Source organism: Bos mutus, chromosome 1, assembly GCF_027580195.1.
Source record: "Bos mutus isolate GX-2022 chromosome 1, NWIPB_WYAK_1.1, whole genome shotgun sequence".
Taxonomy (NCBI): domain Eukaryota; kingdom Metazoa; phylum Chordata; class Mammalia; order Artiodactyla; family Bovidae; genus Bos; species Bos mutus.
In genome coordinates, this window is record NC_091617.1 from 30,345,873 (window position 1) to 30,373,111 (window position 27,239).

Below are 27,239 nucleotides of genomic sequence, written 5' to 3' on the forward strand. Positions count from 1 at the left end.
CATAATAGGATTTTAGGTACTTTACTCAATTTTTTTTTTCTCCAAAAGGCCATTTTAAAATAATTTTACCAAAATTGATAGTTACAAAGGTTAACTAATTTGCCTATGGTTATATTATTGATACATTGTGAAATCACCTCAAACCTGACTTATTTGACTCCAAAACTCATGGCCTTACCACTATGCCCTAATGATTCCATATAATTCTCTAAGTTTGTTACATCCTGAAAGTGAAAGTGAAAGAAAGTGAAAGAAAGTCGCTCAGTCGTGTCCGATCCTTTGCAACCCCATGGACTGTAGCCTACCAGCCTCTTCTGTCCATAGGATCTTTCCAGGCAAGAATACTGGAGTGGGTTGCCATTTCCTTCTCCCGATCTTCCTGACCCAGGGATTGAACCCAGGTCTCCAGCATTGTAGGCAGATGCTTTACCATCTGAGCCAACAGGGAAGTCCCTTCTACAATATTGTAGAAGCTCCTGGCTTTTAGAAGTGAAATTTCAGAGTTGAATATGAACAACCAAACTTGTAATTTCCAATTGAAATTTCCAATTTCCAATATTGTTCCAATATGAACAACCAAACAAAGAATTTCCAATTCTTTCAAATTGGAAATAAGGATAACATTAATACATGGTTCAACTATATAAAAGTAAACCTTATTTGTACAGAATTTTGTCAGGAGAATAATATTTTAAAAATATTATTTATGAAGATCCAGGTTCTTCAGATATCCATTTAAAATATTGTTTTCTAAGGATCCTTTAACTCAGATTCAAAGAAATGACTATATTTTACAGGTATCTGTGCATTAATCTAAGCATATATTTCTCAGAAGCACTTTTTCATTGAACTCATATTAAATAATGATGAAATTCTGATATAAAATTTCAGTTCTCATCAATAAACTGATGGGACTCTTTATTCAAGAATAGTTAGAGCAGTGGTATCATCCCTGCCTTAAATGACCTTCCCTCCAGGTTCTGAGTCAGAATGTATCAGTTACTCTTAGATAAGTAAAAATAGAAACAGTAAAAAAATATGTAAAAAGTGAAACCTGTATATGTCTTTCCTGGGATTTGCTTAAGAAGAACTTCTGAGTGGAGAAAAGGTTGATTTAGCACATATGTCATATCTCTCAGCATTTGGGCTTCCTCCTAAATTAGGTTTATTTTACAGTATTTAAAAACTTGATGCTGAAACATGATACTATCATGATATATGACATATGTTTTGCAAAGATTAACACTTACAGGAATGCTAGAATGTTATAAGCACAAGTACTCTTCCATCAAATCATGTACATTACCCATTCTTTGCACCACAGGTATATATCAGGTTTGAGAGATTCAATAAAGTTTGCATGCTTTCACCTCATGTTGTGTATTGGCCTGATAAGATTTCAAATCCACTTTTTTTGTTGCCATTTTTTTAATCCAGGAATGAAGTTGTTTTTCTCCAAGGGTGAAGCTGTTTACCTTGAGGAAGCTGTGTCAGAATGTCACATCTGTGGCTGTCAATAAACACTCAGTAGCTAAGCTACTAACAAGCACTGCTATGGTTGGGAATATTCAAGTTTTAAATACCAAAAGGATTGACCTGCAACATGAATGTTGGGTCTGGGCAAGAAGACTCTGTTGATTTAAATAGCTCTCCAAAGACCTTGAGGCATTAGTTCCTGCCTGTGCAAAGTGACCCTGCAAGGTAATGGTGAAAACCACACAACTAACCAGAGATCATCTTGCTGGCTAACACCTGTGTTTTCTGTTTCCCTTCCTAGCAACATGCTCTAGCAACAAGGAACATAAGCTCCTGGGTGGCTAAGCCAAAGTTCTGGGACAATCTACTAACTCATAGAAAGGTTCATCTCAACGAAATTTGTATTTTATACTTTTCAACTCCTCTCTGCCTGGAACAACAGTCTGGTCAATCTATTATTGGTTTGGAGCATGTTATTTCCTTATCACTTTATAAGAGACATTATACTGTATACTACTGGCTTGCGAAATTATTATAATTCTCACAGTTAACCTGTGTTAAATAGATAAATTGGTAAAGACCATCTGAGTCTATGTGCATAATCTGTCACTTCTGGAAACAAAACAACTCCTTACATTTTATAAAGTTTTAATTTTAAGGTCAATATACTTTTAGATAATAAATTCACTCTTTTTTTGGTATTATTAACATCTTATGAAGCAAATGAGATATAAGCTAAACTTTGAAGTAGGGACATGATTTGAATATTTAGAAGACTTACAAAGTGTCCTGGCTACAAGAAAAGTTGTAGAAAGAGAAAGAAGGCCATGTGTTACTGAAAGTGAAGAACTGATTTTTAAAAAAGGCCTTAATTTATTTTCTAATATATAAAGCATGGTTCTTCAACTTACCTAACTTGTAGCATTGAGAATATTTAGTTAATTTAAGCAAGCATTCCTAAGCCACTACTTTGAAGTAAGAGGTGTTCAACAGAAGCTGATCTTCTTTCTACCAAAGAATAGCATTCAGATTGCTAATGGAATGCTTGCCAAAAACTTCCTCTAAAAACAATATTGAAACTGTGTAGTTCTTGACATGTGATAATTAAGACAATCAGTCTGATAGCCACATGCCAAATGTATTGAAGCAGAAAGTTTCATGTTCTCAGTATAGAACACGGGATTAGGATAGAATATACAGAGAGAGATCTCTAGTAGAACTTACAAAAATAGAATTATAAAGCCATTCAGACAGGAAGAATTAACAATGCAGAATTATTTGTTAACACTGCATTTGTGTTATATAGTGAAATCAATCTATTCTTATGCTGGTCTCAAACTTCTAGAAGTGTTATAAACATCATGTATGCTAAATAAACACAGAGACAATTAAATATGTGAATGAAAAATTGTCTTCAAAATATAATTGTAAATATCTAATAGTAAAGTTATATTACTTTTATATTGAAAAAGCATATGGTGACTAGAATATTTTAGCCAACATTCATAATCAAAAAGTTTAAATATTTTGTATCTCATTTTCCAGTCAAGTATTATTTAAGGAGAGTTTATTATATGGGTGTTGATTCCCTGTAACTCGGTTTCATAAGTTTATGGTAAGAACAATCTTATTTTTACTTTTACTTCATTTTTTTTATTTTTATATTTCCTAAAGAGAATTCTTAAATCTATTTGTGAGATTATTTCTAACAAGAGCAATTCTTGACAAATAGTAAACCTAATCAGAAAAGAAACTCTTGTTATAGTCTCCTAAGCTATATTGAAACACTCTGGCTCACCGCTTAGCTATATAATCTTCTTTCACCTGCATATCAAGGATATACTTCTCACAGAAGTATAAGGATTAATAAAAAAAGTCATTAATAGAATCTTCTATATGTTTCCTTGTTCCAAAAGATTTCAATAAGATATATATGTGTGTATATATATATATATAGTTATTACTTAGAAACGTTCCAAACGGTATATAGGTAACAGCAATCTTAGAGATAAGAAAACTAATTCAAAGGGATTAACATTTTACCAATATGATGTCAAATATTTGCTTGAAACATGAAAAGTCAAAATGTTAAATTGGCTGTTTTGTTGGGTCAGCAGTAACAAGTAGTGGACAGGAAAGTCTTCGATAAACCATAAGTGAGGAAACAACTCATCTTGGTGAACTCTATTTGAAATCATTACATTTTAGAATGACAACAGATCACAGAAGCATAAAAGATTAGAAAGGCCATGACCTTCACAGATCATCAACTCATAATGTGACTTAAAAAGGCCACTATGGAAATACAGCCTAATTTGGACATAAAGGGTTGTGATTTTCAGATTAGTTCAGTTCAGTCGCTCAGTCGTATCTGAATCTTTGCAACCCCATGCACTGCAGCATACCAGGCCTTCCTATCCATCACCAACTCACAAAACTTGCTCAAATTCATGTCCAGAGTGGGTGATGCCATCCAACCATCTCATCCTCTGTCGTCCCTTTTTCCTCCTGCCTTCAATCTTTCCCAGCATCAGGATCTTTTCCAATGAGACAGCTCTTTGCATCAGGTAGTCCAAGTATTGCAGCATCAGCATCAGTCCTTCCAGTGAATATTCAGGACTGATTTTTTTCAGGATTGACTGCTTTGATCTCCCTGGAGTCCAATGGCCTCTCAAAAGTCATCTCCAACACGTATAATGACTACAGAAAAACCATAGCTTTAACTAACTAGATGGACCTTGTTAGCAAAGTAATGTCTTTGCTTTTTAATGTGCTGTCTAGGTGGATCATAGCTTTTCTTCCAAAGAGCAAGCATCTTTTAATTTCATGGCTGCAGTAACCATCTGTAGTGATTTAAGGCCTCAAGAAAATGAAGTCTGTCACTGTTTCCATTGTTTCCCCATCTATTTGCCATGAAGTGTTGGGACTGGATGATGCCCCGATCTTAGTTTTTCAATGTTGAGTTTTAAGTCAGATTTTTGACTATCTACTTTCACTTCCATCAAGAGACTCCTTAGTTTTTCTTGGTTCATGTACTGTTGAAGCCTCGCTTGAAGGATTTTGAGCATTACTTGGCTAATGTGTAAGATGAGTGCAATTGTGTGGTAGTTTCAACATTTTTTAGCATTGCCTTTCTTTGGGATTAGAATGAAAACTGACCTTTTCCACTCTTGTGGCCATTGCTGAGTTTTCCAAGTTTGCTGGCATATTGAGTGCAGCACTAACAGCATCAACTTTAGGACTTGAAATAAGTCAGCTGGAGTTCCACCACCTCCACTAGATTTGTTCGGAGTGATGCTTCCTAAAGCCCACTTAAGTTCGTATTCCAGGGTGTCTGGCTATAGGTGAGTGATCACGCCATCATGATTATCTGGGTCATGATATTTTTCATATAGTTCTTCTGTATATTCTTGCCACTTCTTCTCAATATCTTCTGCTTCTGTTAGGTCCATACCATTTCTGTCCTTTATTGTGCCCATCTTTGCATGAAATGTTCCCTTGGTCTCTCTAATTTTCTTAAAGAGATCTCTAGTCTTTCCCACTCTATTATTTCCCTTTATTTCTTTGCATTGATCACTGAGGAAGGCTTTCTTATCTCTCCTTGCTATTCTTTGGAACTCTTCATTCACATGGGTATATCTTTCCTTTTCTCCTTTGCCTTTAGCTTCTCTTCTTTTCTCAACTATTTGTAAGGCCTTCTCAGACAACCATTTTTCACTTTTGCATTTCTTTTTCTTGGGATCGTCTTTATCATTGCCTCCTGTACAATGTCACAAACCTCCACCCATAGTTCTTCAGGCACTCTGTCTATCAAATCTAATCCCTGAATATATTTGTCACTTCTACTGTATAATTGTTAAGGATTTGAGTTAGGTCATACATGAATGGTCTGGTGGTTTTCCCTACTTTCTTCAGTTTAAGTCTGAATTTGGTAATAGTATTTCATTATCTGAGCCACAGTCAGCTCCTCGTCTTGTTTTTCCTGACTGTATAGAGATTCTCCATCTTATCAATCTGATTTCAGTATTGGCCATCTAGTGATGTTTATGTGTAGAGTCCTCTCTTGTGTTATTGGAAGAGGGTGTTTCCTATGACAAGTGGTTCTCGACAAAACTCTGTTAGCCTTTGCCCTGCTTCATTTTGTACTCCAAGGCCAAATTTGCCTGTCACTTCAGGTATTTCTTGACTTCTTGCTTTTGCATTCCAGTTTCCTATGATGATAGGGCATCTTTTTTGGGTGTTAGTTCTAGAAGGTCTTGTAGGTCATCATAGAACAATTCAACTCCAGCATCTTTGGCTTTAGTGGTTGGGGCATTGACTTGGATTACTCTGATATTGAATGCTTTGTCTTGGAAATGAACAGAGATCATTCTTTCGTTTTGGATATTGCACCCAAATATTGCATTTTGGACTCTTTTGTTGACTATGAGGGCTACTCCATTTCTTCTAAGGGATTCTTGCCCACAGTAGTAGACATAATGGTCATCTGAGTTAAATTCACCCTTTCCAGTCCATTTTAGTTCACTGATTCCTAAGATGTTGACGTTCATTCTTGCCATCTCCTGTATGACCACTTCTACTTTGCCTTGATTCATGGACCTAACATTCCAGGTTCCTATGGTAAATTGTTTTTTACAGCATCAGCTTTATGTCCATCAACAGTCACATCCACAACTTGGTGTTGTTTTGCTTTGGCTCTGTCTCTTCATTCTTTCTGTAGTATTTCTCCACTGATCTCCAGTAGCATATTGTGCAACTACCGACCTGGGGAGTTCCTCTTTCAGTATCCTATCTTTTTGCCTTTTCATACTGTTCATGGAATTCTCCAGGCAAGAATACTGAAGTGGTTTGCCATTCCCTTCTCCAGCGGACCATGTTTTGTCTGAACTCTCCACCATGTGATTTTAATATCGTCTTATCTATTGAATTTAATAACATTCTTTACAGTGAAGTGATTTTTTTCACTCAGCATATAGTCTTTCATGCCTATTAAAAGTTTTGATTTAGTATAACAAATTTTCCTTCTCAGAAGTTATAGTAATTCATTTATTCTCAGGTGTAAGTTACTGTTTTCAGTGAAGACTTTATATTATACTTCATCAAAGTTTACCTCACCAGTGTAAGGTCCTGACCTAAGTCTTTCATTATCTTCTGGTCTACTTTATCAGATTAGCAAAGAATCCTAAAGTTTTAGGACAAGAAGGGAAAATGCAGATCATCTTCTCCACCACCTTCTATCTTCTGTATTTAATTGTAGAATGGTTTTAAAAACTACTCTTGAGTGTCTTCTACATAGCAAATTCCCCATTTAGACAACTGTACTTTTTATTTTTTTTAATAAATCTGCTCAGTTGTGTCTCACTGTTTGTAACCCCATTGTCTATACAGTCCATGGAATTCTCTAGGCCAGAATACTGGAATAGGTAGCCCATCCCTTCTCCAGAGGATCTTCCCGACCCAGGAACTGAACCAGGGTCTCCAGCATTGCAGGTGGATTCTTTACCAACTGAGCTATCAGGAAAACCACTCACAACTGTACTGGAGAACTATTTTTGATGTTGAGTGAAAATTTGTTTCTACATTATATTTTTTTCTTTGGTAAGGAAAAACAAGTAATAATTTTGCTTGACATTCCTCAATATTAGAGTATTCTTATGATGATTTTTTCCCTTATATCTTATCTTTTTCAGTTTATTTTTATTGATAAGACATGCTTTTGATTTGCATTATCACCCTTGATACTGTATGAATGCATTTGAATTCTCTACATCCTTCTTAAAATTTACTGTCAAAAATGTGGCATAATGACTCAAATAAATGTAATGGTATTTTAAGAAGGCAGGCCTATCAGCTTTCTAACTCTGGATATACATGTCAAGATAGATTTAAAAAATACCGTATTTAATGGTTCAGTTCAGTTCAGTCGCTCAGTTGTGTCTGACTCTTTGTGGCCCCATGAGACCGCAGCATGCCAGGCCTCCCTATCCATCACCAACTGCTGGAATCCACCTAAACCCATGTCCATTGACTTGGTCATGCCATCCAACCATCTCATCCTCTGTCATCCCCTTCTCCTCCTGCCCTCAATCTTTCCCAGCATCAGGGTCTTTTCAAATGAGTCAGCTCTTTGCATTAGGTGGCCAAAGTATTGGAGTTTCTGCTTCAACGTCAGTTCTTCCAATGAACACCCAGGACAGATTTTCTTTAGGATGGACTGGTTGGATCTCCTTGCAGTCCAAGGGACTCTCAAGAGTCTTCTCCAACACCACAGTTCAAAAGCATCAATTCTTCAGCACTCAGCTTTTTTACAGTCCAACTCTCACATCCATACATGACTACTGGAAAAACCATAGCCTTGACTAGACGGACCTTTGGTGATGACATAATGTCTCTGCATTTTAATATGCTGTCTAGGTTGGTCATAACTTTCTTTCCAAGGAGTAAACGTCTTTTAATTTCAGTTACCATCTGCAGTGATTTTGGAGCCCAGAAAAATAAAGTCTGCCACTGTTTCCACTGTTTTCCCATCTATTTGCAATGAAGTGATGGGATTGGGAGAGATTGGGAGCAGGAGGAGAAGGGGACGACAGAGGATGAGATGGCTGGATGGCATCACCGACTCAATGGACGTAAATTTGAGTGAACTCCAGTAGTTGGTGATGGACAGAGAGGCCTGGCGTGCTGCAGTTCATGGGGTCACAAAAAGTCAGACACGACTGAATGACTGAACTGAACTGAACTGATGGGATTGGATGCCATGATCTTAGTTTTCTGAATGCTGAACTTTAAGCCAACTTTTTCACTCTCCTCTTTCACTTTCATCAAGAGGCTTTTGAGTTCCTGTTCACTTTCTGCCATAAGGGTGGTGTCATCTGCATATCTGAGGTTATTGAAATTTCTCCTGGCAATCTTGATTCCAGCTTGTGCTTCATCCATCCCAGCTTTTCTCATGATGCATTCTGCATATAAGTTAAATAAGCAGAGTGACAGTATACAGCCTTGATGTACTCCTTTTCCTATTTGGAACCAGTCAGTTGTTCCATGTCCAGTTCTTACTATTGCCTCCTGATCTGCATATAGGTTTCTCAAGAGGCAGGTCAGGTGGTTTGATATTCCCATCTCTTTCAGAATTTTCCAAGGTTTATTGTGATCCACACAGTCAAAGGCTTTGGCATAGTCAATAAAACAGAAATAGATGTTCTTCTGGAACTCTCTTTATTTTTCCATGATCCAGCAGATGTTGGCAATTTGATCTCTGGTTCCTCTGCCTTTTCTAAAACCAGCTTGAAAATCTGGAAGTTTGCGGTTCACGTTTTGTTGAAGCCTGGCTTGGAGAATTTTGAGCATTAATTTACTAGCTTTAAAATGAGTGCAATTGTGCTGTAGTTCGAGCATTCTTTTTACTTTTAAATGAAAAAAAAAAAAAAAGATTAATTAAAAGTTGGATGCACATTTTCCAGATGGCAACTGTAAATGAAGAACAGCTTTCCTCTTCTTTAAGTAGGAAAAAATGTATTTACCTTTGTGAACTTTAGCATTGCTATATTTGACCACTGATTCTAATTAGTTATTATCTTTTGTTTATTGGTACTGATATTAATGCATTTCTCCCATTCTTGATTAACATATTTTGAAAGTGCCAATTGCTTTCTCCACAGAAGTAAAACAAATAATTCTAAAATCTTAATGAAAACAGAGAAGATCTAAAATTGCCAAAACAATCCTGAGAAATAAGAACAAAGCTGAATATATCATGTTCTTTGATTTCAAACTATACTACAAATCTATTGTAATCAAAACAGTTTGGTATTGACATCAAAATAGACACATGGATTAATGGAATAAAATGGAGAGCTCAATTTATGATATGGGCAATTATTCTAAGACAAAGGAGGCAAAAATATATACTGGGGAAAATATAGCTTCTTCAATAAATGGTGTTTGGAAAAATGAACAGCTACATGCAAAACAATCAAATTGAAACAGCTCTTATGCCATGGAAAAAATTAAATTCAAAGTCCATTGGAGACAGAAATGTAAGACCTGAAACCATAAAGCTTCAAGAAGAAAACATGAGTAAGAAACTCTTTGATGCTGATCTTTGCAATTTTTTGTGGATATGTATCCTTAATCAGGGGAAGCAAAAATAACATAAAAAATAGGACACCTCAAAGTAAAAAGCTTTTAAACAGCAAACAAAATTATCAATGCAGCAAAATGACCACTTACTGAATTGTAGAATTTACTTGTAAATTATATCTCTAATTTGGGGTTAATATACAAAACGTACAAAGAACTCATATAACTCAACATAAAAAAAAAAAAATCAACTGAATTTAAAAAAATGGGCAGCGAATTTGAATAGACATTTTTCCAAGGAAGGCAAACAGATGGTCAACAGGCACATGCAAAAATGCTCAGTATCACTAATTAAGAAAATGCAATCCCACATGTCAGAAGACCACAAATAATAAGCATTGAGAAAGGAAACCCTTGTACTATTGGTGGGAGTGTAAATTGGTACAGCCATTATGAAAAAAGATATAGAGATTTCTCAAAATATTAAAAATAGAACTACCATATGATCCAGCAATTCCACTACTGGGTATTTATATGAAGAAAACTAAAACACTAACCAGAAAAAAAAATAATATATACATATGTATGTGTGTATATATATATATATATATATATATATATATTCATTGCAGCATTATTTATAATAGCCAAGACATGGAAGTAATCTAAGTGTCATCAACAGATGGATGGATAAAGATGTCGTATACACAATGGAATATTAGCTATAAAAGACTGGAATTCTGCCATTCCTCAACATTCTGGATCAACAAGTATGGATCTAGAGAGAATTATGCCATGTGAAACAAGTCAGAGAAAGAAAAATATTGTATGACTTTACTTACACGTGGAATCTAAAAGTAAATAAATGAATGAACATAACAAAAAAGAAACAGAATTATAGATACAGAGAACAAGCAGGTGGTTGTCAGAAAGGATGGGAGTGGAAAAAAAAATAGGTGAGGGAGATTAAGAGACAAACTTTTGCAGTTGTAAAATAAATGAGTCACAGGGTATGAAATGTACAGTGTGGGCAATATAGTCAATAGCTATGCAAAAAATCATGAGTGTGCTTTATATGTCTTGGATGAGTTACTGGTAAAATGTAGAATACAGCAGGGAAAAGTAAACACACATATACCAAGCTATCAAACATTTTCCTCTGAATGGAATGGGAAGAAAACACACCAATGTATCTGTCCCACCTAGAAGGATAGTAGCTAGATTCATTTTTTTCTCCCCTTAAATCATTCCATGATTTTTCTATCTGCTATAAATTGTATTCTACTTATTGTTCAGTGTTTTATCCCAAGAAGGGCCTGTTCTTTACTATGAGGCCCATAATTGTTTTATATTTTCCCCTTTCTCTATTACACACATTATTCATCAATTCATGGTTTTGATTCTCCTTGGCTATATCACCACTGATTCAATGAACTTGAAATATTGCTACATGCTTGTAATTACTATAAATTTTAGAAATTTCATATTAATTTTCCTCATTTGAATCTGTAATTTATTGATTTTTATAACTGTATATGTTATTAATATATAACTCATGGTACCATTTTCATTTTTTTTTGTTTCATTTTGTATTGTTACACTATAGTCTCTGGGAAAAATATATTTCAGGGTCTTCTCACATTCTGTGTGCACATAGAAAACAATTTAATTATAGAAATCCATAATTTTCATTTTTCTTCATAAGCCATAAATTACAAACATGTGTTAGTCCCAAAGTTACCCCCCATAGATTTTAGATAGAGTACAAAAATGAAACCAATCGTTGGCTTTTTGCACTTCCCTTAGTAACTTCATTTTAATATTTCCATAGGAACTATCCAAGTTTTTGGTTACCTTGGTTATAAAGAGATGCTACTTGAGTATTTCCCACTCATCAGAAGAAGTCTTAACCACTGAACCATCAGGGAAGTCCTTATTTATTTTTTGAGTGAAATACTTTTAAGAAGCTCACACTTTTTCTGAGAATTGGATGTATGTATTCACCTTTTTTATCTGCTAGTAGAAAGTCTTTGTGTCTAAGAGTAATTTTGCCCTTATGTTTATAGTGTTTCATTTAGTATTGTTTCATTTTAAATATTAAAGACTTTAGGGAAAGTGCTTTTATCTTTATGAAAACAATACATAAGTAATTAAATAGATTTTAGGCTGGGGGTCTGAGGATGTCCCAAAACTCTGAATTTATCCCATGGTTTTTATTCAGTGTTTTTCAGAATTAATTACCTCCAAAGAATACAGAAATACTTTGGTTTTATGGAGCATTGTAAGAAAAAGTAAACCATGTTTCACGTTAGCTAGGTAGTTTATTGACTTAAGAACATCAACATCCAGTTAGAAAGCAGAATTCTGTGTTATTTACACTGCAATCTGGCAATACTCAGAAGAGCATGTTCCATGGATACTGCATAATGTTAATAAGTCTCCTTAAAGAGGGGGAGAAAGGAATGTTGGAAAGTAAATGTGTTTAGTAAATTATGTACTAATCACAATTTCTTTTTTGAATTTTAATCAGACTTTTTACTATGTTAACAGTGAACAGGAAAGAGATGAAAACATATACAGTGTTTCCATATGTTTGACTACATTCTACTCAATAAGCAAGGGACATGCAAGAGAAAATGATAGACTCATTCCTTCTTCTGTTCTAAAAATAAATGTGGTATAAGTCATATTCCAAAGAAAGCATGAACATTTTTGAATTTGAAATGAGCAAATACATCCTAGATTTGAAAGTAATTAAGTAAGGTGAGAGTGAAAGTTAAAAGCTGTACAGCCATGATGTTCTGATTTCTGGATTAGACTGTGATACTTAATGACATAAAAGTATAAACTTCTCTGCTTTGAAAGAGAAGACTGCTGACTTAATTGTATCAACCAAACTGTTATTTGAGAAAAATGTATTATAAGTATTATATGTGTATTATAAACATTAAATGTTGATTAAAATAAGACAGAAGAAATGAGCACACTGGTGATAAGCAAAAGAGATACTCAAAATAAATATAGATGCAAAATCTAATTAGAAGTATACCCAACTGGTGCTGATAAATTTCCCTATCTGATAATTGTGTCAAAAGTTGGCCTCATTTGTCCAGTAAACCTTCTATAATACTAATTGTATATTAGTTAGTAAAAACTAATATGATTTGAGAATGTCATTTAATCATAATAATAATGTTCGGTAGTTAGAATAGGAAACAGGGGTCTAGAATGGTGGTGGCTAAAAGACAAGGAAGGGAAAAGCCTGTGAAAATAGAATAAAGGAAGGTCTGAGGACCAGAGTGAGGACTTCAGGTAGAACAAACAGCACTCCTGGCTAGTCCAATTTACATAGGGCAGGCCCAGGGGGAGGAAAAAACATATAAAAAGAGGAGCCAAAGGGCCAGGGATCTCTCTCTCTCTTTGGCACACATGTTCTCTGTTTCTCTTTCTCTCCTCTCTCTCTTCTCTTCACGTCTTTGTGTCGGCATGCCCTCATGCTTCGAGGATGTATTTTCCTGCTATTTTCTAAATAAAATTGAGCTGTAACACAGAGCTGTAACACTGACCTAAGAGCTATAATACAGTCTCTTCGAGACCTAAGAGCTATAACATGGTCTGTCCGAGGCCCAAGAGCTATAACACGGTCTGTCCAAGCGCTACGACAAGCCAAGGACTCTAACGTCCTTCACTTCAAATTTTTGTTGAGATGAGACAGAACTGAGGAGAATATACTCGCCTAACAATATTTCCCTTCAATGCTAATATCCTGAACTCTCGGAGTTCACAATGTATTCACCTAAAAGTAATGCTAATCATTTTTAAATTCCTTTTAATACTTGAAATTCTATTATTGCTTCCCTGATGGCTCAGATGGTAAAGTGTCTGCAACGCAGGAGACCCAGATTCAATCTCTGGGTTGGGAAGACCTGGTGAAGGAAATTGCAACCCACTCCAGTACTCTTCCCTGGAAAATCACATGGACGGAGGAGCCTGATAGGCTACAGTCCATGTGGTCACAAAGAATCAGACACAACTGAGGGACTTCACTCTCTTTCTTTCTATTCTATTACTATGTACTTCTTTATTGAATGTCCATGAATTGTTTATTGAATATCATCCTGTAGCTTAACTAGAATACTTTTTAATAAACCATATCACAGCTTAAATTTTCCTTAGAAAATATATATCAGATTTCAATGTTTGACAATTAATGAGTGTCTCTCAAGATGAGTTGTTTTAATTGCCAATATTTTCATTAGTAAGAAGAAATGCCATTTTTTCCTGTTAGAATTTAAATAACCAATAATAAAAAAATAAAATACAGTGACCCAAATAGGTATAGCTTTCTAGCCAGGAGAACTGTAAAGGTACAAAACTTTAAAAAAATGTTTTATAACTAAAATTTTCCATTATCTATAAAGGCATGCATATTAATGTAGTTGACCAAGAAGTTAAAAATGTTGAACAGCAGTAAGAGAAAAATGCATATCTATGTTTTCTGGTATCTACCCTGATACAGACTGAGCCTGTATGCAAGGCAAGAAATAGAAATTCCATTTCAAATTGCCAAAGTAACTGTTTGGCAAAGAATTTCGATTAATGCAAAACGATCCAATTAATGCACTCCACAAAGAACTAAGAACAAATACCAGTATCAAATGCGGCTGTAGAAAGAAATCTTTGAAGTTGCTGCTTTGAACAGACTTTAATGTGAAATTTAGCTAAAATGTAAACAACCAGATGCTAGTGCTCAAACACCACAAATAAAAAAAAAAGATTACTTTGCTGTTGGAAAAGAAAATGGCAACCCACTCCACTATTCCTGCCTGAAGAATCCCATGGACAGAGAAGCTGGGCAGGCTACAGTCCATAGGGTTGCAAAGAGGTGGACACGGCTGAAGTGACTTAGCAAGACACACTTTGCTATTAGAAAGTTAGCATACATTTCTCCTCTATGCCACTTAGTACAGCCAAGAGACTAAGGGAGGGAGATTCTGATTTACCTTCAATCCTTTCTAATTATGATGTTCTGTGTTTTATTTGATTTTGTGGTGCTCAGGTTGAATTTTGGGGGATAAAAAATTTCATCTCTAAAGTTTATATAATTTAGGGGCATTAACTTATAGGAAAAAAAGAAAAAAAGGAAATAAGAATGCAATAACAAATGTACCATTATAGAAATTGCTTTTGTGGGAATAGGAATTAAAGATGTTTCCCTTTCTTTATTCATGTAACTCTTTTTAGATATCTGCAGTAAAGACTTCACTTTTCAATCACTGAAAACATCTGGTTTAGAAATGAATCCTTGAGCACAAGGGGGTTTACAGTGGTGGTGTAATGATGGATATGTGGCATTATACATTTGCCAAAACTCATAGAATATAAATTTCAAAGAATGAGCGTTAATAAACCAGGGACCTTAGTTAATAATAATGTATCAATATTGGCTTATCAACTGTAACAAATGTGTGTTCATTGATTTTAAAAATGTTAGTAATATGAGAGAAATAGAGGGTGATACACTGAATTCTACTTTCTACAAATCTAAGACTCCTGGCTAGAAAGCTATACCTATTTGGGTCACTGTATTTTTTTTTTTTAATTTTATATTTTATTGGTTATTTAAATTCTAACAGGAAAAAAATGGCATTTTTTACTAGTGAAAAAAATTGTCAAGTAAAACAGCTCATCTTGAGAGACACTCATTAATTGTCAAACATTGAAATCTGATATATATTTTCTAAGGAAAATTTAAGCTGTGATATGGTTTAGCAATTCCACTGCTAGGCATACACACCAAGGAAACCAGAATTGAAAGAGACACGTGTACCCCACTGTTCATCGCAGCACTGTTTACAATAGCCAGGACATGGAAGCAATCTATATGTCCATTTGCAGACAAATGGATAAGAAAGCTTTGGGGGGGGAGGAGCCAAGATGGTGGAGGAGTAGGACGGGGAGAACACTTTCTCCCCCACAAATTCATCAAAAGAGCATTTAAACGCCGAGTAAATTCCACAAAACAACTTCTGAATGCCGGCAGAGGACATCAGGCACCCAGAAAAGCAACCCAACTCTTCGAAAGGAGGTAGGAAAAAATATTAAAAACAAAAAAAAAGGAGACAAAAGAGGGAGGGACGGAGTTCCGTCCCAGGAAGGGAATCTTAAAAAGAGAGAAGTTTCCAAACACCAGGAAACCTTCTCACTGACGAATCTGTGCCGAGCTTTGGAAGCACAGAGGGCAACATAACAGGGAGAAAAAATAAATAAACAATTAAAACTCGCAGATTGCGAGCCCTACGGTAACTCCCCCAGCGGAGAAGCAGCGCAGACGCCTGCATCCACCATTAGCAAGTCGGGGCTGGGCAGGGAGGCGCGGCGTGGGCTGCATCGCTGAGAGTAAGAATCTGGCCTGAATACCCCGAGCACTATCTGAGTGAAGTAATTTGGGCTAGCAAACCAGACTGTGGGATATCTACCACGTGAAAAGCCAGCCCTAACCTAAGACCGCCAGGCCCGCGCGGGAACAAAGGACTGAACAGAGATAGCCGGCTGCAGATCTTCCCCCTCCGGTGACAGGCAGCCAGAGCTGGAAGGGGGCAATCGCAGCCCCAGAGAGACATTATCTATAAAACTGTAAGCAGGCTTCTTTGCTGACTAAAACTTCTTGGGGGTCTGGACGGTCAACATCTGCCTGAGAAGGTGCGCAGGTTTTACACCCAGATAACTGAGTGGCGGGGAGGCGATAAGTCGCAGCATTGGCGCTCGCCAAACACCTCATCACCTCATCACCTGAGCTGCTCAGACCTGGGAAGAGCACAAAACGCAGGCCCAACTGAGTCTGCGCCTCTGAGGACTACCCGAGTGCCTGAACCTGAGCGGCTTGGACCTGGGAGGTGCATGCAGCCCAGGGCCAGCCTCGGATTGTTCCCAGCGGAACAACCTAGAGTCCGAGCAGTGTGGACAGGGAGGCTACACGCGCCGTGAGCAGGGGCAGACCCAGGGTGGCCGAGGCACTGCGAGCGCACGCCAGTGTTATTTGTTTGCAGCATCCCTCCCTCCCTCCCCACAGCACGACTGAACAAGTAAGCCTACAAAAAAAAAAAAAAAAAAAAAAAAAGTGTCTTCCACCGTGCCCTTTGTGTCAGGGCAGAAACCAGGTACTGAAGAGACTAGCAAACAGAAGAAGATATAACAGAGGGAAACGCCTTGGAAGCTACAGGCAATAGATCAAAACCCTGTGGTTACTACGGACTACATAGGAAGGGGCCTATAGATCTTGAGAAATATAAATCTGACCAAGGAACTAGCCAAAATGAACTGAACCCACAACACCCACAAAAAAAAAAAAACACAAAAAAAGTCCTAGATATATTTTTTATTATTTTTACGATCATTCTTTCTTTTTTTTTAATTAAAAAAATTTTTAAGTCCTCTATTGTTCCTTTAATTTTCACTTTTATAACCTATTACTTTGCAAAAAAAAAAAAAAAAAAGACCCTATTTTTTTCTTCTTCAGCAAACTTCATATATATATATATTTTATAATTTTTTGACCTTGTTTTTTTTTTGTTTGTTTTGTTTTTGCTTTTCTTTTTTTTTTTCTTTTCTTTAACATTGTATTTTTTGAAATTCCAAACTCTACTCTAGATTTTTAATATTCGCTTTTTGGTGTATGTTATCAATTTTGTACCTATAGTTTTTTAATATAATTTCTGTGACTTTTTTTTTTTCTTCTTCTCTGTTTCTTTCTCTTCTTCTTTTATATAACATTGTATATCTGAAATTCCAAACTTTACTCTAGATTTTTAATTTATGCTTTTTGGTATTTGATATCTATTTTGTACCTGTATTTTCTTTATAATTTTTGTGACATTGTTCGTATTTGTTTGTTTGTTTTCTCTATTTTTCTTCTTCTTCTTCTTCTTTTTTTTAACATCGTATTTTTGAAATTCCAAACTCTAGTCTAGATTTTTAATTATTGCTTTCTGGTATTAGTCATCAATTTTGTACCTGTACTTTCTTTATAATTTTCGCGACCTTGTTTGTTTTTGTTTGTTCGTTTTTTCTCTCTTTCTTTTCCTTCTTCTTTTCTTTAACATCGTGTTTTTGAAATTCCAAACTCTACTCTAGATTTTTAATTTTTGCTTTCTGGTATTAGTTATCAATTTTGTACCTGTACTTTCTTTATAATTTTCGCGACCTTGTTTGTTTTTGTTTGTTCGTTTTTTCTCTCTTTCTTTTCCTTCTTCTTTTCTTTAACACCGTATTTTTGAAATTCCAAACTCTACTCTAGATTTTTAATTTTTGCTTTTATGTATTTGTTACCAATTTTGTACCTTTAAGGACCCAATCTTCAGGACCCACTTTTCACTAGGGAGTGAGATTACTGGCTTGACTGCTCTCTCTCCCTTTGGACTCTCCTTTTTCTCCACCAGGTTGCCTGTGTCTCCTCCCTAACCCCTCTCTACTCTACCCAACTCTGTGAAATTCTGTGTGTTCCAGACTGTGGAGAACACTTAGGGAACTGATTACTGGCTGGATCTGTCTCCCTCCTTTTCATTCCCCCCTTTTATCCTTCTGGCCACCTCTGTTACCTTCCTCCTTCTTCTCTTCTCTGTATAACCCCGTGAACATCTCTGAGTGGTCCAGTTGTGGAGTGCACATAAGGAAGTGACTACTGGCTAGCCCACTCTCTCCACTATTGATTCACCTCATCTCATTTGGGTCACCTCTAACTCCCTCCTCCCTCTTCTCTTCTCCATGTAACCCTGTGAACCTCTCTGAGTGACCCTCACTGTAGAGAAACTTTTCATCTTTAATGTAGATGTTTTATCAATGGTGCTGTATAGAAGGAGAAGTTTTGAAACTACTGTAAAAATAAGACCAATAACCGGAAGCAGGAGACTTAAGTCCAAACCCTGACTCCAGGGAACCCCTGACTCCAAGAAACATTAATTGACAGGAGCTCATCAAATGCATCCATACCAACACTGAAACCAAGCACCACACAAGGGCCAATAAGTTCCAGGACAAGACATACCAAGCAAATTCTCCAGCAACAAAGGAACACAGCCCTGAGCTTCAAGATACAGGCTGCCCAAAGTCACCCCAAAACTATAGACATCTCATAACTCATTACTGGACATTTCATTGCACTCCAGAGAGAAGAAATACAGCTCCACCCACCAGAACACCAACACAAGCTTCCCTAACCAGGAAACCTTGACAAGCCACCTATACAAACCCACACACAGTGAGGAAACGGCAAAATAAAGAGAACTCCACAAACTGCCAGAATACAGAAAGGACACCCCAAACTCAGCAATTTAAATAAGATGAAGAGACAGAGGAATAGCCAGCAGATAAAGGAACAGGATAAATGCCCACCAAACCAAACAAAAGAGGAAGAGATAGGGAATCTACCTGATAAAGAATTCCGAATAATGATAGTGAAATTGATCCAAAATCTTGAAACTAAAATGGAATCACAGATAAATAGCCTGGAGACAAGGATTGAGAAGATGCAAGAAAGGATTAACAAGGACCTAGAAGAAATAAAAAAGAGTCAATATATAATGAATAATGCAATAAGTGAAATTAAAAATACTCTGGAGGCAACAAATAGTAGAATAACAGAGGCAGAAGACAGGATTAGTGAATTAGAAGATAGAATGGTAGAAATAAATGAATCAGAGAGGATAAAAGAAAAACAAATCAAAAGAAATGAGGACAATCTCAGAGACCTCCAGGACAATATTAAACGCTACAACATTCGAATCATAGGGGTTCCAGAAGAAGAAGAGAAAAAAAAAACCATGAGAAAAATACTTGAGGAGATAATAGTGGAAAACTTCCTAAAATGGGGAAGGAAATAATCACCCAAGTACAAGAAACCCAGAGAGTCCCAAACAGGATAAACCCAAGGAGAAACACCCCAAGACACATATTAATCAAATTAACAAAGATCAAACACAAAGAACAAATATTAAAAGCAGCAAGGGAAAAACAACAAATAACACACAAGGGAATTCCCATAAGGATAACAGCTGATCTTTCAATAGAAACTCTTCAAGCCAGGAGGGAATGGCAAGACATACTTAAAATGATGAAAGAAAATAACCTACAGCCCAGATTATTGTACCCAGCAAGGATCTCATTCAAGTATGAAGGAGAAATCAAAAGCTTTTCAGACAAGCAAAAGCTGAGAGAATTCTGCACCATCAAACCAGCTCTCCAACAAATACTAAAGGATATTCTCTAGACAGGAAACACAAAAACGGTGTATAAACTCGAACCCAAAACAATAAAGTAAATGGCAACGGGATCATACTTATCAGTAATTACCTTAAACGTAAATGGGTTGAATGCCCCAACCAAAAGACAAAGACTGGCTGAATGGATACAAAAACAAGACCCCTACATATGTTGTCTACAGGAGACCCACCTCAAAACAGGGGACACATACAGACTGAAAGTGAAGGGCTGGAAAAAGATTTTCCATGCAAATAGGGACCAAAAGAAAGCAGGAGTAGCAATACTCATATCAGATAAAATAGACTTTAAAACAAAGGCTGTGAAAAGAGACAAAGAAGGTCACTACATAATGATCAAAGGATCAATCCAAGAAGAAGATATAACAATTATGAATATATATGCACCCAACACGGGAGCACCACAGTACGTAAGACAAATGCTAACAAGTATGAAAGGAGACATTAACAATAACACAATAATAGTGGGAGACTTTAATACCCCACTCACACCTATGGATAGATCAACTAAACAGAAAATTAACAAGGAAACACAAACTTTAAACGATACAATAGACCAGTTAGACCTAATTGATATCTATAGGACATTTCATCCCAAAACAATGAACTTCATCTTTTTCTCAAGCGCACATGGAACCTTCTCCAGGATAGATCACATCCTGGGCCATAAAGCTAGCCTTGGTAAATTCAAAAAAATAGAAATCATTCCAAGCATTTTTTCTGACCACAATGCAGTAAGATTAGATCTCAATGACAGGAGAAAAACTATTAAAAATTCCAACATATGGAGGCTGAACAACACACTGCTGAATAACCAACAAATCACAGAAGAAATCAAAAAGAAATCAAAATTTGCATAGAAACGAATGAAAATGAAAACACAACAACCCAAAACCTGTGGGACACGGTAAAAGCAGTCCTAAGGGGAAAGTTCACATAGCAATACAGGCACACCTCAAGAAACAAGAAAAAGTCAAATAAATAACCTAACTCTACACCTAAAGCAACTAGAAAAGGAAGAAATGAAAAACCCCAGTGTTAGTAGAAGGAAAGAAGTCTTAAAAATTAGAGCAGAAATAAATGCAAAAGAAACAAAAGAGACCATAGCAAAAATCAACAAAACCAAAAGCTGGTTCTTTGAAAGGATAAATAAAATTGACAAACCATTAGCCAGACTCATCAAGAAACAAAGGGAGAAAAATCAAATCAACAAAATTAGAAACAAAAATGGAGAGATCACAACAGACAACACAGAAATACAAAGGATCATAAGAGACTACTATCAACAATTATATGCCAATAAAATGGACAACGTGGAAGAAATGGACAAATTCTTAGAAAAGTACAACTTTCCAAAACTGGACCAGGAAGAAATAGAAAATCTTAACAGACCCATCACAAGCATGGAAATTGAAACTGTAATCAAAAATCTTCCAGCAAACAAAAGCCCGGTCCAGACGGCTTCACAGCTGAATTCTACCAAAAATTTAGAGAAGAGCTAACACCTATCCTGCTCAAACTCTTCCAGAAAATTGCAGAGGAAGGTAAACTTCCAAACTCATTCTATGAGGCCACCATCACCCTAATACCAAAACCTGACAAAGATCCCACAAAAAAAGAAAACTACAGGCCAATATCACTGATGAACATAGATGCAAAAATCCTAAACAAAATTCTAGCAATCAGAATCCAACAACACATTAAAAAGATCATACACCATGATCAAGTGGGCTTTATCCCAGGGATGCAAGGATTCTTCAATATCCGCAAATCAATCAATGTAATACACCACATTAACAAATTGAAAAATAAAAACCATATGATTATCTCAATAGATGCAGAGAAAGCCTTTGACAAAATTCAACACCCATTTATGATAAAAACTCTCCAGAAAGCAGGAATAGAAGGAACATACCTCAACATAATAAAAGCTATATATGACAAACCCACTGCAAACATTATCCTCAATGGTGAAAATTGAAAGCATTTCCTCTAAAGTCAGGAACAAGACAAGAGTGCCCACTTTCACCATTACTATTCAACATAGTTTTGGAAGTTTTGGCCACAGCAGTCAGAGCAGAAAAAGAAATAAAAGGAATCCAAATTGGAAAAGAAGAAGTAAAACTCTCACTATTTGCAGATGACATGATCCTCTACATAGAAAACCCTAAAGATTCCACCAGAAAATTACTAGAAATAATCAATGACTATAGTAAAATTGCAGGATATAAAATCAACACACAGAAATCCCTTGCATTCCTATACACTAATAATGAGAAAACAGAAAGAGAAATTAAGGAAACAATTCCATTCACCATTGCAACGGAAAGAATAAAATACTTAGGAATATATCTACCTAAAGAAACTAAAGACCTATATATAGAAAACTATAAAACACTGGTGAAAGAAATCAAAGAGGACACTAATAGATGGAGAAATATACCATGTTCATGGATTGGAAGAATCCATATAGTGAAAATGAGTATACTACCCAAAGCAATTTATAGATTCAACACAATCCCTATCAAGCTACCAACAGTATTCTTCACAGAGCTAGAACAAATAATTTCACAATTTGTATGGAAATACAAAAAACCTCGAATAGCCAAAGCGATCTTGAGAAAGAAGAATGGAACTGGAGGAATCAACCTGCCTAACTTCAGGCTCTACTACAAAGCCACAGTCATCAAGACAGTATGGTACTGGCACAAAGACAGAAATATTGATCAATGGAATAAAACAGAAAGCCCAGAGATAAATCCACGCACATATGGACACCTTATCTTTGACAAAGGAGGCAAGAATATACAATGGATTAAAGACAATCTCTTTAACAAGTGGTGCTGGGAAATCTGGTCAACCACTTGTAAAAGAATGAAACTGGACCACTTTCTAACACCATACACAAAAATAAACTCAAAATGGATTAAAGATCTCAATGTAAGACCAGAAACTATAAAACTCCTAGAGGAGAACATAGGCAAAACACTCTCCGACATACATCACAGCAGGATCCTCTATGACCCACCTCCGAGAATATTGGAAATAAAAGCAAAAATAAACAAATGGGACCTAATTAACCTTAAAAGCTTCTGCACATCAAAGGAAACTATTAGCAAGGTGAAAAGACAGCCTTCAGAATGGGAGAAAATAATAGCAAATGAAGCAACCGACAAACAACTAATCTCAAAATTATACAAGCAACTCCTACAGCTCAACTCCAGAAAAGTAAACGACCCAATCTAAAAATGGGCCAAAGAACTAAATAGACATTTCTCCAAAGAAGACATACAGATGGCTAACAAACACATGAAAAGATGCTCAACATCACTCATTATCAGAGAAATGCAAATCAAAACCACTATGAGGTACCATTTCACACCAGTCAGAATGGCTGCGATCCAAAAGTCTACAAATAATAAATGCTGGAGAGGGTGTGGAGAAAAGGGAACCCTCTTACATTGTTGGTGGGAATGCAAACTAGTACAGCCACTATGGAGAACAGTGTGGAGATTCCTTAAAAACTGGAAATAGAACTGCCTTATGATCCAGCAATCCCACTGCTGGGCATACATACTGAGGAAACCAGAAGGGAAAGAGACACGTGTACCCCAATGTTCATCACAGCACTGTTTATAATAGCCAAGACATGGAAGCAACCTAGATGTCCATCAGCAGATGAATGGATAAGAAAGCTGTGGTACATATACACAATGGAGTATTACTCAGCCATTAAAAAGAATACATTTGAATCAGTTCTAATGAGGTGGATGAAACTGGAGCCTATTATACAGAGTGAAGTAAGCCAGGAGGAAAAACATAAATACAGTATACTAACGCATATATATGGAATTTAGAAAGATGGTAACAATAACTCTGTATAGGAGACAGCAAAAGAGACACTGATGTATAGAACAGTCTTATGGACTCTGTGGGAGAGGGAGAGGGAGAGGGTGGGAAGATTTGGGAGAATGGCAATGAAACATGTAAAATATCATGTAGGAAATGAGTTGCCAGTCCAGGTTCAATGCACGATGCTGGATGCTTGGGGCTGGTGCACTGGGACGGCCCAGAGGGATGGTATGGGGAGGGAGGAGGGAGGAGGGTTCGGGATGGGGAACACATGTATACCTGTGGCGGATTCATTTTGATATTTGGCAAAACTAATACAATTATGTAAAGTTTAAGAATAAAATAAAATTAAAAAAAAAAAAAAAAGCTTTGGTACATATACACAATGGAATATTACTCAGCTATTAAAAAGATTGCATCCGGATCAGTTATAATGAGGTGGATGAAACTTGAGCCTATTATACAGAGTGAAGTAAGTCAGAAATAAAAACACCAATAGAGTATATTAACACAAATATATGGAATTTAGAAAGATGTTAACGATGACCCTATATGCAAGACAGCAAAAGAGACACAGATGTAAAGAACAGACTTTTGGACTCTGTGGGAGAAGGCAAGGGTGGGGTGATTTGAGAGAATAGCATTGAAACTTGTATATTATCATATGTGAAATAGGTCACCAGTCCAGGTTCAGTGCATGAGATAGGGTGCTCAGGACTGGTGTACTGGAATGACGCTGAGGGATGGGATGGAAGGGAGGTGGGAGGGAGGGTCAGGATGGGGAAGACATGTACGCCCATGGCTGATTCATGTGAATGTATGGCAAAAACCACCACAATATTGTAAAGTAATTAGCTTCCAATTAAAATAAATTAAAAAAAGAGAAAAAATCCAGAATTTTTTCTCAGAAATACTATATTTTATTGGTATTTCATCCTTCATTTTCTTTATATCAAATTTCTAGGTATACATTTTCAAGGCAAGGTTGTAATTCTTTATACAGATTGACACTTTCTGTGGACTAAATTGTGTCCCCACCCCCACCCCCTGCCTCCAATTCATATGTTGAAGCCCTAACCCTCATTGAAATGGTATTTGGAGATGGGGTTTTTATGATATAACCAAGGTTAGAGGTTTAGAGGAGATCATGAATGTGGAATTCTCATGATGGGATAAGTGTCCCTATAGAAGAGATCCTAGAGAGATTATTCTCTCTTTCTCTGCCAAACAAGAACATTGGAAGAAGGCCTTGTGTAAATCAAGAGGAGATCTCAAACCACAAACTGGCCATATTGGAACCCTGATCACAGACTTTCTCCAGAACTGTGAGGAAATCAACATCTGTTCTTTAAGTCACCCAATGGATAGCATTTTTTAAATGGTAGTCCCTGGTGGCTCAGTGGTGAAGAGTCCACCTGCAATGCAGGAGACCGGGTTCAATCCCTGGGTTGGAAAGATCCCCTGGAGAAGAACATGGCAACCCACTCCAGTATCCTTCCAGGAGAATTCCATGGACAGAGAAGCCTGACAACCTCAGTCCATTTGGTCGCTAAGCAGTTGGACACAACTTAGCAGCTAAGCAACAACAGCAACCAATCAGACCAAGAAATCTTTCATTGAGTTTATGGTATATACAAGAAGAGGTAGCAGAAAAGCACTGAACAAGATTCAACATCTTTTTGACATACAGACCACCCTGTAAGCCAAATAAACCAATTGTGGAATACAGTCATTTATTACATATTTTTAAACCTGAATATTTCCATGTTCCAAAAAGAGGTTTATATTAACTGACCTAACACTAGTCTTTTCCATTCAAGTAAGGGTTGCTAGTAAAACATAAAACACTCAGTGAAATCTGAATTTCAGATAAATAATTAGTGAGCTTTAATACTAGCATAGGGCTTCCCCAGTAGCTCAGTCATAAAGAACCTGCTTGCGATGCATGAAACACAGGAAATGCAGGTTCAGTCCCTGGGTTGGGAAGATCCCCTGGAGGAGGGCATGGCAATCCACTCCAGTATTCTTGCTGGGACAATCAGATGGACATAGGAGCCAGGCAGGCTATGGTCTATGGAGTCATAAAGAGTCAGACACGACTAAAGTGACCTAGCATGTCCAAATTAGCATCACCCATGGCTTTGTGGGGCAGGTTTATATTAAACATTATTTGTTGTTCTAAAAATTTAAGTGACCTTTGTTATTGTTGCTATTGTTCTCAGTTATTATTTTTTTCTGACAACCCTAATTCAAGTCCAATAGTAGTATATTAGCAGGTCTACATATTTAGTATTTATAAGAATGACCTGGAAAGCTTGATAAAACAGACAGCTGAGATCTACCTCTACAGTATCTGAATCACTAAATTTGGGGAGAAGCTCAAAAATGTAGATTTCTATTAAGCTTAGTATCTCAGCAGGTAAAGAATCTGCCTGCAATGCAGGAGACCCTGATTCAATTCCTAGTTTGGGAAGATCCCATGGAGAAGGGATAGGTACCCACTCCAGTATTCCTGGGCTTCTATGGTGGCTCAGCTGGTAAAGAATTTGCCTGCAATGCGGGAGACTTAGGTTCAGTTCCTGGGTTAGGAAGATTCCCTGGAGAAGGAAATGACTAGCCACTCCAGTATTCTGGCCTGGAGAATTCCAAGGGCTGGCAAAGAATCAGACATGACAGTGAATTTCACTTTCACTTTCATTAAGTTTCCAAGTAGTGTGGATACTAAGAGAATCTGTGTGAAGTTGTAATCATAAGTTTTAAAATCTCTGCAAAGTTTCAAGAAGTTCCTCTATGAATTCAAATTATGCCACATGTGCATAATCATTAAATCACACTTAAGAAAGTGTCAATTTTTTATCTTTAGATTTTTTTCCTAAAAGTATTTCAAAAAGAAGTAATATTTTAGACTATTTTAAAATCATAGTGACCTTCACTTAAAAGGTACCATTAATATTCTGTACATATTCTTACTAATATTTTCTCTCTTAGGCCCCATATAATATTAAATATGCTTTATAAATAAATGCTATTATCTGTAACCTTGACACAATCTTACATTTTCTCCTTTCCTTTGAGTCCAAACTTTCTAATGAACTTTGGAGTTACATATCCTCTTCAGTTCAAATAACTCCTGAAGAAACAAATAGCTTTGGTGATAAAATAGCCTTAAGCTATTCTGACTTTTCAGTAGATTTGTATGTGGGAAATACAGGATCGCTATTGAAAAGTTTCTGTATTCCTTCCTGTTTCCCACCAAGTGTATAATTCAGATCTTATTCTAATTCTACTTCACAGTCTTATCTAGAATATTCTTCCTGTTATGGACAAGCCCATAGGAAATGCATCTTATGTGCTATGGTTGTTGATTTCTAACCCATGATCTTTGTCCCTCTAGAAACATGTGAAACAGAAGAAGCTTTAACTTTCTTTATTTGGAAGAATATACAAATATTTTTATGTTTCTTTCAGCTATCTTTAATTCAAAATTCCCCCTGACCAGTGGGGATCATACATACAGGACATAAACAAATACCTCAATATTAAGAAATGGCAACCCAC